This window comes from Metopolophium dirhodum, chromosome 8 (assembly GCF_019925205.1).
Source record: "Metopolophium dirhodum isolate CAU chromosome 8, ASM1992520v1, whole genome shotgun sequence".
NCBI lineage: Eukaryota > Metazoa > Arthropoda > Insecta > Hemiptera > Aphididae > Metopolophium > Metopolophium dirhodum.
This window is the reverse complement of record NC_083567.1, coordinates 24,535,425-24,551,662: the sequence shown is the minus strand read 5'-3', so window position 1 is coordinate 24,551,662 and position 16,238 is coordinate 24,535,425.

The following is a 16,238-nucleotide window of genomic DNA, read 5'->3' as shown; positions in this document are numbered from 1 at the left end:
AAAAAATTGAATTTACTTGAATTTTTTTTCATTGCCGGTGGTAAAATGTGGTTATAATTTATAAATACAGAATTTAATCGATATAATATAATATATTATACTCACGAAGTGCTTGTAAAATATACGAGCGTGTATAAAAATAGCATGTATTTTTAAGCACATTAAAACGATTAGTAAAAAAAAAGGTCTTCTCGTTCAATATATTTTTTAAATTATATTAATAATATTATACTTTTTTATAGTTATTACATAAATTATAAATTATAATTATATAGATATAGCAACAAATACCAACAATGAATGATGAATGCTATGATATAATAATATTTAGATTTTAGATAGATAGTTTTACCTATGACTGTTTAACATAAAAGTAAATATAATTATACAATACAATGTCCACCTTGGGTTTTTGAATATGGACGCCCATGCAGTCCTTAATTGTAAATTAATTCCAATAACGAGGTTTTGAAAAATGTATTCATAATTTAATTTAACTATTATATTAGAATTAGAATTTTTACAAAATAATTGTTGTATTAAACATTTAATATATTATTATGTATAAATTAAATTAAGCAACAATACGAAATATTATTAAAATTCAAAACTAAGTTTCATCAAAAAACAGATCTTATACATTTGTAAACGGTGGTGAGTCAATTAGTGATGCAAAACGTGAATACTTTATTCAAAACTAGGTTTGAAAATATTTATGGAATAAATAACTATTACTGTAATATGCCCTTAGTTTGTAAGTATCGATAACAAAAAAAAACAATAAGTTTACAACCAGGTTAATCAATGCAGTTATATAAGATGGGACAGAAAATACGTTCTTGAATGGTAATTGTGTGACGTGATCACAATAGAACATCGACTAAAGTGCCTATGTAATATTTATTAATTAGGTGTTTATTCGAATACGTCTGATGTTATCGTCGTATACGACGCATAATATTATATTATTATTGATATTATCGATATTACAATATTGTGACAAAATTCAAAAAAATTATTGTTTCATGAAACAGTAACAATTTTTATGTGGAGCAGATGCCTTCGTATTACGGTACACACGGCCATATACAATAATTGTATGTGTACTTAATTATTTAATGATCTAGAATCCACTGATATAAATCAATACAAACAGCTGATAATGATGAATCACGGTTATATAAATAAATAAATTATATGGTGTGAAATGTAAAATCATATTTTATCATAGTCGACGAAGGTACAAATTCATTATAAACTAAGGCTGTACGAATATCTAATTACGAATTCTTAATACCGGATTAACCGTAAAATAGTTTAATATGATTATAGTTAATAACTGTGTAATACGTAATAGCTGTCATATACAAAAATACTGACTTTTCTAAAATTTTTTTTTTTTTGAAGATACCTACTCTATGAGTACTATACGTAGATTCCAAAAGTTTCACATATCCTCACTATCGATTGAAAATCGGACACAGATGGCACTTGGGTGTGACAATATTGCGAAATTCCCAATAGTTTTCGAGAAAGTTATAAAGAAACAGAAAAAAAGTCGAACGTGCCGGAAATGTATTACGCAAAAGTTAGATATTTCGTATTGGAAAAAAAATGTTTTATAAAATAAAAGTGTGCAATATTTTATGTACCTATACTATAGTTTATGGGATTATTAGATACGTTGAAACTTTATAATAATATATAAACGCTATAAACACAAAACATAGAATTAATTTGAGTTGACTATCAATTATGATTGTACTGTCTGTCTGATAATCGTTTAAAAAACTAAAATTACATAACACACCACCACCTGCGTTTCAATAATTTTGAAAAATAAAACCTTTATAAAATAATAAACGTACAGTAAAATTATAGGTGGATATACTTTAAGGCAGAAGTTTAACCGCTTATTATCCTCAACCCAGTACAGTAAGCTAGTTTCATCCATGGCTATAATCATATACATGTATTTTTAATATACTGCGTCCGTTACTGCAGTTAACCATTTTGTCGTAGAAGACTAAGTTATATTTTTTGTGTAATACCTATAATATTGAACTGAGGTGAATTTCTGAAAAAAAACCAAAAGCCACGTTTATTAGAAACAGTTTTCATTGCAAGATCTACCATTAAGATAGTCTGATATTATATAACTCGGAAAATAAATTAAAATATACCTTGTGGTATGCGTATTATACTTACATTCGGTATCGAACCAAACGGCTTTGTGATTAACCATAAATTAAAGTTTATAAATATCACATATATATGATAACATTCAATAAAATATATACATTCATGTTGAGGCCAGTCATCATGATGTATTGATCGAAATGTTGAGCAGTGGACAACAAAACAAAACATATTGGTGTAGCGGAGATGAGAATGCTAAGGTGTCTGCGTGTGGAGTGACTAGGGAGGATAGAATGAGATATGTATTTATTAGGGGTAGTATTGGAGCGGCACCATAATTGTAGACAAAATTAGGGAGAATAGGTTTAAATTGTTTGTCATGTTACATAAGAAGAAGTGACTCGGGATGCAGTGAGAGAGAGGTTGTGCAAATGAATGTAGAAAAAAAGAGGGAGATAGGGAATGATTAAAGAAGAAATGGATATATAGAATGGAAAATGACACGAGTAAAGCTGATGTGAGTAAGGTCGATGTAGGAAGACGGAGCCTAACAAAAGACAAGGGTTACCGACCCTACGATATAATATATAGTTGGGAGCCAAGGGCATAGAAAAAAAATAAGAAGATTGAATTCGTCAATACCATAGAATTGAGATAAAATTTTATTGATATTAAAATAATTAAAACTTAACTATGAGAAAACTAATTCGTGAAATACCACCTACATGATTAAAAATTCGATCGTGGTCCAATGTCCATTATAATGGTACATTTTATTTAGCTTTATTTTTATTAATGACGAAATATAATTAAATTTATAAATCACGTTATACTGATCATTAAAGATAAATTGAAAACAACACGAATATAATATATTTATTGGAATGTATGAATTTTAAATTATTGATACAATCATCGTTTATTAACCATTTTTGTTTGTCAATTATTCCTTGCAATAAGTTAACCCTAAATTGTATTACTAACTGAAAATTTTACGTTACATACATGATCACGTTAATAGTATTGGAAAATTATTGGTTAGATAAGTACATCTTTTTTGTAAAAAACAAAAACTACGAAAATCTTATTTCTTGGAATTAACTGAGAATCGTTTTCAAAGCTAAAACATAACTTAAGTATACACACGAACCAGCCAGTAACCGACCGGTATAATGGACTACCACACACCAACTCGCGAAGAATTTCGTTTTGTATAGTTTAATTTTAACCACCCATCATAAAAACGTCTCAAAGTTTAATTATAATAATGTTTACGGAGATAACATCAAATGGTTTAATTTTTTTGTTTTCAAAATATATTACCAGAAACATGCGATTGCGCAGCGTTTGATTAATGCGTAGATCCAGCGAAAAAAATGAATGTTGTACAAAAGTTTTAATTTTTTTCCTCGCCGCCGTACAATATAATAATATTATTATTGTAATAAATTATGCACCTATGTGTACACGCTGTATTTTGTGGTCGGTTAATTAAACCACCGCATAATTGAATACTGTAGTAAGTGCATATCAAATGGTAACTGGTACCTGCAGCAGTAAACTGTATGAGTGAAATAGCGGCAAAATTTACAATTATAATTTCAGTTAGTTTGGGCGAACGGATATACAGACGAACCAAGTATCCGCGCGATATTATTAAATATAACGAGAGAGCCTGAAAATTTACCGTAAAAGCTTCGACACTCGGAACGACGAAGCCTTCAGCCCCACATAATATTATACCTACATGGAATAAAAATTAAAAAGTATAATTTGTAAAAAAAAAAAAAACCAGTGTAGGTAGGACGCTGAAAAATATTAAATTTTTCCCAACACACCTCGAGGAGGACTGATTTATTGCAAAAAGTGAAAAAATTATGGACAATGTCACGCTTTTGATTCCGGCACTACCGTTTTGGGGCCCCCAATTTGTCTGCCGTTCGTCGGAAGTGTAATAATAATAACACATTCGTGATGTGTTTCGACAAAATAAAAAATACTATTATGTATCACATTTTTTTTTTTGACACTGCTGTTACACTTTTGTTACACTTGTTTTCCCGTTAGAGATTTTAAAAGGAACGACTGGTCACTAAACGCAAGACGTATATACACTACCAAAATGACTTGTTGTCACGTCATTTTTACGATAATGGCTAATTTCCCATAATCCGAACTCCCCTGAAGGCTGTGGAGACAATTATTATTCTATATAGTTACGCGTATGATTATCACGCGGCGTCTTAGGTAGGCAAATTAAAGGTATTAAATATTGGCTATACGAATATATGTGCTAATATTATTAGTACCTAATACCTATATTATTATAATATACTCTATTGTAATATTTCTTTGTCTATAGTGACAAGATGTAATTTTCTAAGTTACTAATAACTATTAAGTGATAACGATAAGCAAGAACTAATGTAGCACATAACATTACACTAATCCAAAACATTATTAATTATTCCATACAGAATCACGGCTTAAGTAAAATATATTAACATTATTATACTCCCGTGTGATATGACAATACCTATATATTTAAATACTTAATTATAATAAATCAAATATTATTAAATAAAAAATTGTTTGAATTCTGAGAAAAACTGCTGGGGAATATTAAATTAAAAAAAATATTAGACATAAGAATCCACTAAAAGAAAATATCAAAATAATATTTTAAGAAAAATATATTTTTTTTTTTGTTATATTGTACTTACTGAAAATTATAGAAACAAATGAACCCTACATTTTATATTTTACCATTTTTTATAAATTCATACTTAACTAGTTAAAACGTGAGTTATATAATATAAGGTATGTTAAAAAAAAATCAGCCTACTTTACAGTAGAACGACTTTCAAGGATTTTTTTCTTATGCATAAATTATTATTTTATTATTATTAAAAAAGTATAATATATGCACTAAAAAATGATGTGTGTCTATAATAATATGTAGATAACATATACCTATCGTTGCTGCTGAACTTCAACGTGGGCCTTAGTCATTATCGTGTTGATTAATGTCTTTCTGCTTTGCGTGGTGTATCCTTTATTGGTCTTGACGGACTCTGGTGTGGTTTTATTTAGCGTTAATAGTTTTGTAACATAGGGCTATCGTTATATATAATATAATCTAGGTCTTATAAGATAATGTCATTTTTTAGGGTAAGATCACATAAGACGTACAAAATGTCTGGATCTGATACTGCGCTGCGTGATGGGTTATAGAACTGAACACGGTTTTAAATGTATAATCATACTCTTCATTCTGCAGAACATCATACGGAAATGGTAAGTTGTTGAGCTTTGAAGGTTCTCGCAGGAATCATTCTGAATAACTATCGTTATTTATTAATCCCCCTCCCCCCCCCCTTAAAATGTTTTCCTCACTGCCTGAAAGCCGGTGCAGAAATGTCACGACGAGTACCGTTGGATGGAGGAAATAAACACGAAATAAAACAACGTTGTTTCGAACCGACTATATTCATATAGGTCAACAGACGTGTACTCAAACAATCAGCGCGCGTATAGAGAATAATTTATCCCGTATCGACCGGGCCGGCAAAAAAGGTCGATTTTCATGAAAAATGGTCTCCTCAGCCGTCGCATGTGCGACCGACCGAATCGAATATTCGCGTCCCATATCGCTTTTAAATCATAAAATATAAGATACATTTATGCCGAAGGTAGACCCACACGTGCAGAACGTCGATATTACCTAACCTATATATGCGATGACGTTATGAAAATTTGCGGCGTTTCAAAATCATAATATATTGTAATATTATTAAGACACGAGACTGTATAGATCGCGAACTACATCTCGAATATGAATTTGCATTCGCGAATGACCGTTCGATGGTAAAACGATGAGTACCGCGTGCGGTTACAGCGTGGTAACACACTGCGTACAACGTGCTTTACATAATATGTTATTACTATATCATCGTTCTCAGCTGAGGCACTCGAGAATTCGGAACTATATCCGCACCGATTTGTACGCAATACGCGTACGTATATGCGTGTTTAAGACGGCTGAAGTACAATAATAATAATATATTATACACACCGACCGCAGACACGTCTTGGTAAAAGTGGACCGAGCTGGTACATATACCTAACTATATTATATATATAAGTAAACATGTTGTAAACGTGTACGGTCTTTTTCATCCGGTCTCCGTCCGTTTTTCGGCGTTCGTCCTAGCTGTTTTTTTACATGGCCAATTTTTCCGATACGATTTTCTTCGATCGCCTCCTTGTTTTTATAAATAATTGGAGCGGGAAAGCGGGGCAATAGTCCGTGTATACGTCCTGTAAACTCTATACCTATTATAATATATAACCGCAGTGGTGTGCCCGCAGCGATAATATTATTATTTTATACTCTCGGCAACCGCTGACGGTACGCTGTATAATAAATACATACCTATTATAATATTAATACGACGGACGAAAATTATATTAAATAAAACGATGTCTTATCGAATTTTATGGGACGCCGCCATTGCGCGTTACAACAAGACGTGAACTCCCTTGCAGAACGCTACTGCTGCAGCCGTGCAAAAAGAATTTTTTTTCAAACGTGTTTTCGACCTCATAATATACATAATATATTTAAACTAATTGTTTCGAATATCGTATCTCTCGCAACGTATTATTTATATACCTGACCTCCACCACTGCACCATGTCTACTTCATTAGAAATTCAGGTACCCTAAGGTAACATGAAAAATTATTCACGAATGTAATTTAATTCTTTTTTTTTTTTCTTTTCTTTTTATTATTATTATCATTATTATTATGATACGGACAACGTCGTCGTCGTAAACCCATTGAAGAGTTCAAAAAACCGGTAGCCAAAAATAATAACGATTATGTTGTTAGATATATTTACATAAACAACAGCTTAAAATAATAATATATTAATATTATGCACTATAATAATTATAATCGCTCATACTTATATATTATATTGTACTAAATTTAAAAGTTTCTCCAGACACTGGCACACTGCATTATATTATATTTTATTTTCGTATAACATACGAGCTGTGTTACCTACGTCGAGGTTTCGCAAAATCTTATAAATATATGAATAAAACCAGACAAAATATTGTTGAGCTATAGTAATAATATTATAATACTAAAACGAGAATATTTTATGAGATTACCAATGAAATAAAAATTGTTATGCATTTTAAATGATACACGAAATATGCATTAATCTAATGGTAGGTACCTACCTCAAATAATAATTTAACCATACTGAAGGGTGATCCACTAAACTTACGCCCTTTTTCTTCAATAATCCAGTTATTCAAAATCTGATTTTTGGAATTATTAAAAATGCTTAAAAACCATATTTTCCAATTCTTGAGAATTTTTGCACTACTTAAGGAGTGTCCTGTAAGTATGCGAACTTCTTTTTTTCAAATGACAATCTTATTAATTATTTAGTAGATAATTTTTCTGAAAATGTTGACGTATCAAAATAAAAATAATTCGTACGAGTAATTTATACGTTATTTAACTTTGTGCACAAACACGTACTTAGGATAATAGGTAGGTCCATGATAACGGGTTTGTAATATGGGGGCTATGGTGATTTGAAAATTGTAGTGATTACTGATTAATATTAACCTATCGACATTAATAATTTGTAATATGGCCCAAATATAATCAATACTAAACCCAATACTACATCTATTTTATATTTTTGTGAAACTATTTTTAAAGACTTTTATCCTTATTACAAAGTACAAACATTTAATCAACCAATAAATTAATCGTTCGAATTTTGAATTAAGTACATAAAAAATTTCCAAAAAATTATCCACTGAATAATTTACAGTAAAAAATTGGGGTTCTTTTTTAAAAAACAGAACACTCCTTATTCCTTAAGTAGTACAACAAAATTCAAGAATTTGAAAAAATAATTTTTGAGCATATTTAAAAATTTTAAAAATCAAAATTTGAATAATTTGATTATTAAATGTTAACAAGGGGCTTAGCATGATTGATGAATCATCCTTTTTATAAAAATGAATGTTTCTTTGTCATTTTCGACTAAAAAAACTACTGGACCTTTTTCAATGAAAGTTATATCAATAGATTCCTTAAACTCGGAAGGTGTTTATAGCTTATTTTTTCAATCCATATAATATAGTGGTTGCTTTAGGGTGGCTTTCGCATGAAATTATTTTTGGCCCCAGGAATATTTAATATATTTTGTCTATTTAAATTCTTACAGATAATATAACTACTATAATAATACTATAATTAGTAGATATAACATACATTAATATACATATTAGATGATATACATTTATACAAATATATATAAAAAAAAATTTTAAATCTAAATAAATACTTAAGAACACAATAGAATTACAATGATTACTTTTATGATTTGCAATCATTATTTGCTTTTTAAATTCTGGACATAATTTTGATATATAAATGCGATATAACACATAAAGACGAATAACAATCTCAGCGATATTGGATTTTCGTCAGCTTTTAAGCATTCGTTGAATCTGTGTCCATTTTGTTCTGTTTATATAAAAAATATGTCCAGAATTAAGAAGTAGAAATTCATAAATTTAGTCATTGTAATTATGTCTGTATAATATATTTTAACTGCAGCAAAATAGAAAACGATAAAAAAATAGATTCATTTTAACTTGGGCGACGTCCGGTAATGTATGATTATGTAGAAAATAAAATTCTGTTTGGCTGTAATTTGTATACGCACCTTCCTGTAAATTTACGTAAAATCTTCACCAAATAAATTAAAGGTACTCTAAACTTGAATACAGATTGCATTAATGTATATTATATTAGAGTATAATAAAATTGATTCGATGAAAACCGTAATATTGAATTATTAATTTTTTTTTCCTGGAAAAAACAACTTTGTAAAAAGCATGATTTGTATTCAGCCCACTATTTTACAATCGTTCTAGGTAATCAAATCACATTAAATATATTAAAATTAAAATACGTGTCCATCATATAAATGTATCATCGGAAATGATGATTAACTAATTTAACACGATGACGAGTAAAAATTAAATTGTATTAAAGTAGATATATATACATATTATTATGTATAATTTGATCAGACGAGAAAAAAAAACGAGAACGCCAATTAAAAATGGTGTTTGAACTTTACAAGGAGTTTTATTTATTATAATATACCTATAATGGTATATATACGACAGTCAGTTACGAACAATTTAAACTTATCAATATATAATTTCACAAATCTTGACAAATGCTAAAATAGTGATTTTACAAGCCTACCTAATTAACCTAACCTATATTAAGTACGTCATGTATAGCATAACATATAATGTTTATAGTATTAGTTCAACCTAAGAGGTAAACGACCGCCTCTGAGTTTCTTAACGGGTTGTGGGTGCTGGGTAATGGCCAATAGGTCATCAATTAGTATTGACTTTAACTATATAGTATTTTAGTAATAACTATACGTATTATAGTAGTCACAATTATGACAGTGAATGCGCCCTTATCGGGTTATTGATGCTGCAGGGTGGATTAAATGTTAGATTACAATATAATAGTGTTTGAAAAATGTCACCACACTATGTGCATATTAATTTAATGTTATATCAAAAATGACAGTGACAATCAATTTTCAGTTAACAAAATATTATTTCTCACTTAATAAAATCTAATAGTAATATAACCACCACTCGATATCCGTTTTTATTAGAAAATAAACTATATCAGCTATACGTGTTGAATGTGTACAGTGTGCATTTTAATACAATACTAAGACTACTTGTACTGTCAATCTCTGACGATCCATGGCTATAATATTATAACATTATACTATGACGTTCTAACAGATCAGATTGACTCAGCTTCGTAAAAACAAAATAATACAATATAAAAATATATAATTATAATACCTACCTATGTAATATTATTATATTATACTCACGGACATATTTATGTCAATCACGATTCACGACGTAGTGGATAGATACTATACAGGGTGTCCTGTGAAGAAATACCCATTAGCCGTAGAGGGGGGCTCACCGCCCTGTCAAAAACCGGTTTTTGCCGTTTTACCTATAAACTAAAAAATGTATTAAAAATCGTGAGACTAATGAAAATAAAATGTTGAAAAGTCAAAATGTTTACAAAAATAAACTCTATAAAATGATCATATTCAATTGTTTCAAAAAAATAACTTTTTATCAAAAAATTTAATTTAATTAAAACATAAAATACGTGTAGTCCTTGTCTCTGTGAGTCTAATATAAAAAAAACAGATTTATATAATTATATTTATTATCTCAGGAGATATCGCAATGGATAAATCCTCGCGGGACACCCTGTATATGATATCATACGATATTACACGTGACGGAGGTGACCATTGGTCGATAGCAGTGCTATAATTTTAGCGACGCTACAGTAGCGCTATACTTTATTTGCACCGATTAATATATAGCGTCGATGCGTATAGTACACTGACATAATATAATAGCGAAGTACTGAAGTTTGAGATTAGCGAAAATTTTCATATTTCGAAACCTTTATGTTATATTGCATATTATGACAAATTGAATTAACCTATTACTTATTAAAACAAAACATAGACACATATTATACAATTATATTATATGGAACTTTTAAAACTGTATGGAGACAGTAGTCCCCCTGGAATTTTTTTCCCACTTTAAGCCCTGGTCACATATTGCCTAGTGACCATAATAATATAATATGTCACTTTCATCAATCAATGGTTAATGAGGCGTGTTTTTGATTTTTACAAGGAATACATCAACACGTGATACATGGTTCATGAGATACACGGAACGGCTCTGTCGTCTGAAAATAAACGAAAATAGTGATAAATAAAAAATTAATAATTACTCGATAACTGTATAGTAACAGGAAAATTAAAAAACACGCATTAGTGATAGCGAGATACTTTTTTTTGGAGAAATAGTTGTAGCGTTAGCATGTAACAAAAAACAGTAACGCCCCGACCACTGGACATGACTGATAAATACATTTAATTACACGCGTCGTTATTGTTTTATAAGGACACACAATATATTGCATGTACAACATGCATGTTTAATATGTAAATACATTTAAAACTAGAAATACATTTGAGTCTTTCGAGTTTGATCAAACACTGTTTGGTTAAAAAACCCTATAAGCCAGTTCATCGAAAGCTCATATTATAATCTCGGGGGTTTAATGAAAAAATTCATATTTATTTCTGTTTTCAATACATAGTTCTGTGAAGTTCATTCTCGGCGAATTTCGAAATTTTATTGTACTAAATACGATACTCAGTCGGCTTAAAAATATATGAATGGAAAAAACAACCGTGTCAAGTGCCTACATAAAATTATAATATTATATAATAAATCGTGGGATCGCGACATTTCGGGTGTTTTTGAGTGCCTCATATAATATAAACATAGATTGTATTTGTTATGCTAATCCGGTTCAACTGTCAAATAAAATACAAAAACGCTAATTATTTCAAAGTCTCGTTGGCCGAGGTCGAGTGTACCACTATTATACTTAAACACGTACTTATAGTACCTATATAATATATATATATATATACACAGGCCACAGGCCCTTAAAGCTAATAAAAATAAAAATGAAATGAAAAATGAAATAAAATCGTCACGTAAGCCCACTTGCGGCGGTGCCCACTCTCCGAGTCTGTTTTTGTCCGGCCGTAATTATTATTATTTTTCTGCACGCGCGTCGGAAAACTCCGACCTAGAAAAGCGTATGGTCATTATGACCGGGTGGACCGAAGACGGACCTTATTATATAATATCTTTCGAGAATTTTCCGAAACACCCGGCGCGTCCGTCTGCGATTGCGAAGTTACAAAGTACAAACACTCACCAGCTCGCACGGATACGTATATATAATATAAGTAACGTTGTTAAAACTTACACTGCTGCTGCTGCTGCTGCTGCAGGACTTGCGAGCGGTGGAAAAGCGTTTCTGAAATATCCCTTTTCAACTACTATATATACTTACGCACTGCTCCTCCGGCCGCGGCGAAACAATAACAATAATATCGTTAACGACTCGTATTATTATTATTATTATATTTCCCGCGCCGCTCGAGTTTGACCGTAGGACAAATTGCACGTGCTTGTCTTAAAATTGAACGCAGGACGCGCTCGTAGAACTTTTTCGCCGACACTACCTATATAATATTATTATTATTATATTATTCCCGGACAGACAGACTCGTTTGAACATCGTTCCGGAAATGAGTGCCGCGAAGACGTTTCTGAAACGTAATAATATCGCAGTCCTTGTTATTACTTAGTTATTACTATAATATCATTTTTGTTATTATATATATATGTCATACATCTATCATCGTGTAAACAAATAAATAATAATTGTTTTATAACCTCGTTGTGACGAAAATATATTCAAGTTAGGGGGCGGTGCTGTACATGGGACATATTATTATACACCGTGTACAGTAATCCATTTAACGAAACCCTAAAATGTCCGTAAATATAGATGACTCCGCGACGTCGAATAATATTTTTACAAAGTCTATAGTATCGACGTTTTGCTACACCTACAGCATATTCAATTGGATTCGTTCATTTTCATGGAAATCATGACGTACTATTGACGAGGTTTTCGTATTCAGTTTTTCAGGAAAACATAATATTATACAGGTAACCGTTTGATTCCCTGCAGACCATCTTAATACATATTATTATACACTTCCGACGAACGTCTCCCGGGTTCCCGAGCACTATTAAGCATTAAGTAAAAAGAGAAAACCAAACTCGCATTCGTATAATCTTTAACGTTGAACTCGCGTCTAACGTATATTATGGTGAGTAAAATAAGAGTATAATATAGTATATGATATAATGTGGTGTGTTTAAAATATACGACCGGTGCAGTATATCTACCACGGTGGTACTGGTAAATCGTTTCTCTCCTACACCAGGTCGCAATATGTCTACAAAAATAATATTGTAATATAATATAATATATTTTTTTATCCAGGCACACGCGGCCGAGTCGCTCCTCCGTAAACAATAAAAATAATTACACGACATAATAAACCCCCCACCGCGGGTATAAGCGATTCTTGTCAAGTACTTTTGTATTTTTTTGAAACGCATACCTATACATGCGCATACTATATTGCTATACGAACGTAGTTAATTTGAAATTATGTAGGCGCCTATATTAGTGTGTGTGTGTGTGTGTGTGTGTGTGTGTGTGTGTCTGATGCAGCTTATACACAGTTTTTCCATATTTTTGTGGTTACGCGCGATAATGAACACTATAATATGTAATAATAATAACCGACGATACCGAACCACGTCAGATTTGATGATGGGCGAGAGTGAGGGGGGGGGGGGGGTGACTGGCGCGTATTATACGTGCCGTGCGGTACATATTATTATAATATAGTTCGAAATGTGGTTATAATGTGTGTACAGTATACACCGTCGAGACGGCGCTATTATCATAAATTTACTCGATGAAACCCAAAAATTATACGATTTTTATAATACAAAGTGGGTACACGATAAACTCGTAATAATATTACCTTTATATTATGAATAGCTGCGTATGATACGAGGCTGTAATAGCAAACTAAAAAAAGTTTCTAATCGTAAATGAAAAAAAAAAAAAATAGAATTAAAATTAACGGTTTAAATGGACGGTTAGACGGACGTAAACGATGTCCGTCCACTATAAAAAGATAAAAAAAATTAATACGCCGTCGCGGGCTGGGACTTATATTATAAGCGAGACGATTACAACGGAATTCTCTATATTGATTTTCGATTTTCCTATTATAATTATTTTTTTTATGTCGTTCAGACATCAGTTGTTGTATATAGTGCGAGGTTTTCAATTCGGATTATAAATTTAAAATTTGAATACACATTTTGTATACACGAAACAGAATACTATGCAATCGCTCGTTGCGGTCGTCGTCGATGGGGAAATGCATTAGGCAGACTCTGCGTGTAATATTATAATATAAATGTACAGACCAAATAATAATCAGTAATCACTATTAATAGTGTTGACCTGTAATAATTTAAACACGGTGTGACCACCGGGGTTGGCGTAGTCGGCGTTGTACTACGTCGCCGCATAATAATATAATGCGTAGCGCCGTACATTATATTATTATAATAGCAATAACAATAATATATTATAATGTATATAATGCATTATTATAAATCCGTTTACGCCGATAGCTGCTCCGTCTGCCGGCTGCTGCTGTTGTGTACGCAAACAAAATAATATGAAATATCACTGCACCAGCACGATAATTGGCAACGGTCGACGATATAATCGCCTATAGTCTGTAATAACAGTAATATTATACACAGTTGTATAAATACGCATACGTTTACGGTGTATAGTATGTAACGGTTAGATTTTGTACCTAATACGTTTACATATAGAAATAAATTATAATACATGGATTTTTAGGTAATCATGTTAATTTTTATTACAACATTAGTTATAAGCTTTTGGATATAATACAAACATATAATAAATAAGAATATAAACAAATTTTTAGCGTATTGGTAATAAATAAGAATATAAACAAAGTTCTAGCGTATTGGTAATGAATAAGAATATAAACAAAGTTCCAGCGTATTGGTAATGAATAAGAATATAAACAGAGTTCCGGTATCGCGTACTTCTACTGTTGAGATACGTCTTTTAGACCATAATATGATTTACAGATTTTACAATAACATATTCCCATTCACAATTATAATCAACTAATTACTCACGGTTTCGTTGAATGAGATTTCTATAATCACGTACCCAAGAATGAAATCACGTTTAATGTTCCGTAAGTAGGTATTTGCGTGTGATGATGACGACGGCGGCGGTGGCACGGTCTAACCTTCCCCTGAATAGGGTGGCCGAGAGCGTGTGGGCGCGGCGGCGGTACTTACGACGGCGGTGGCGGCGGTGGCACGTTCTAACCTTCCCCTGAATAGGGTGGCCGAGAGCGTGTGGGCGCGGCGGCGGTACTTACGGCGGTGGTGGCGGCGGTGGCACGTTCTAACCTTCCCCTGAATAGGGTGGCCGAGAACGTGTGGACGCGGCGGTGTCACTGTGTGCGGGTTATCTCCTAGTAGTCTAGGCCGAGCTCATCGATGGTTCTAGCCTTCCCAAAGGTGGCCGAGAACCGCTTCAGCACTAGCCAGTGGCTACTGGAGCTAACGATAGTCATTTCGGTGTTGGTCGGGCTCTCTTATACGTACTTGGACAGCCGACCGTGCGTGTTGAATTAACGAGATTTCTTATGCTCGCCCATGCGTTTGTTATTGGTACGCAATTGTTTCGTTGAAAAGGGCGCGCTCTACGGGCAACGGTGAGCGGCTAGCTATATATTTGTATGTCGGTCAGTGGTTAGGTAGCGCGTCGTTAGTCTGTCATGTAGGTATTCCGTGTTCGTAACATAGTCCCCTTTTTTTTTTGATAAATTCTTTTTTGAAAAGGAGGGAGAGAAAAAAAACTATTTATATTGTATATACAGAGTGGGTGGTTTGCTTTTATGACATCATCTATTTTTTTCGTTTGTACCAGGCGCGTTTAGCGGCTGCTCGACGTTCTGCTCTGGTCAATCTTACTACGGTTTCGGTATTATTTGTATCTTCGGGTGGAGTAGATTCAGCTGGTATAGAGGCGATCGTGGCTTCTATCAGGTTTTTTCTCCGGAGTATTTCCTCAGCTTGTTGGAAGACTTCAATTCCATATTGCCCAATTTCTTCGTTGTATCTTCGCTTATTGATGCGGGCTGCAATTTGCCTTTGGAATTGTGCCAATTCCTTGGCGTGATTCTTTTCGTCGTATGTGACCTGTTCGATCTGGATCTTGCCCACTTGTAATGTTCTCAAGTCTTCGTCGATATCGTTGCAGGTTAATTCAAACCACGTCCTCTTCACCTTCGGTCATGGTGGTGTCGGTCCATTGCTCGGTCATTTCTTCCGGTTCGCTATCACTTCCGAATGCATCCCTCAATTTTTGTTTCAGGGACTGTTGTTCT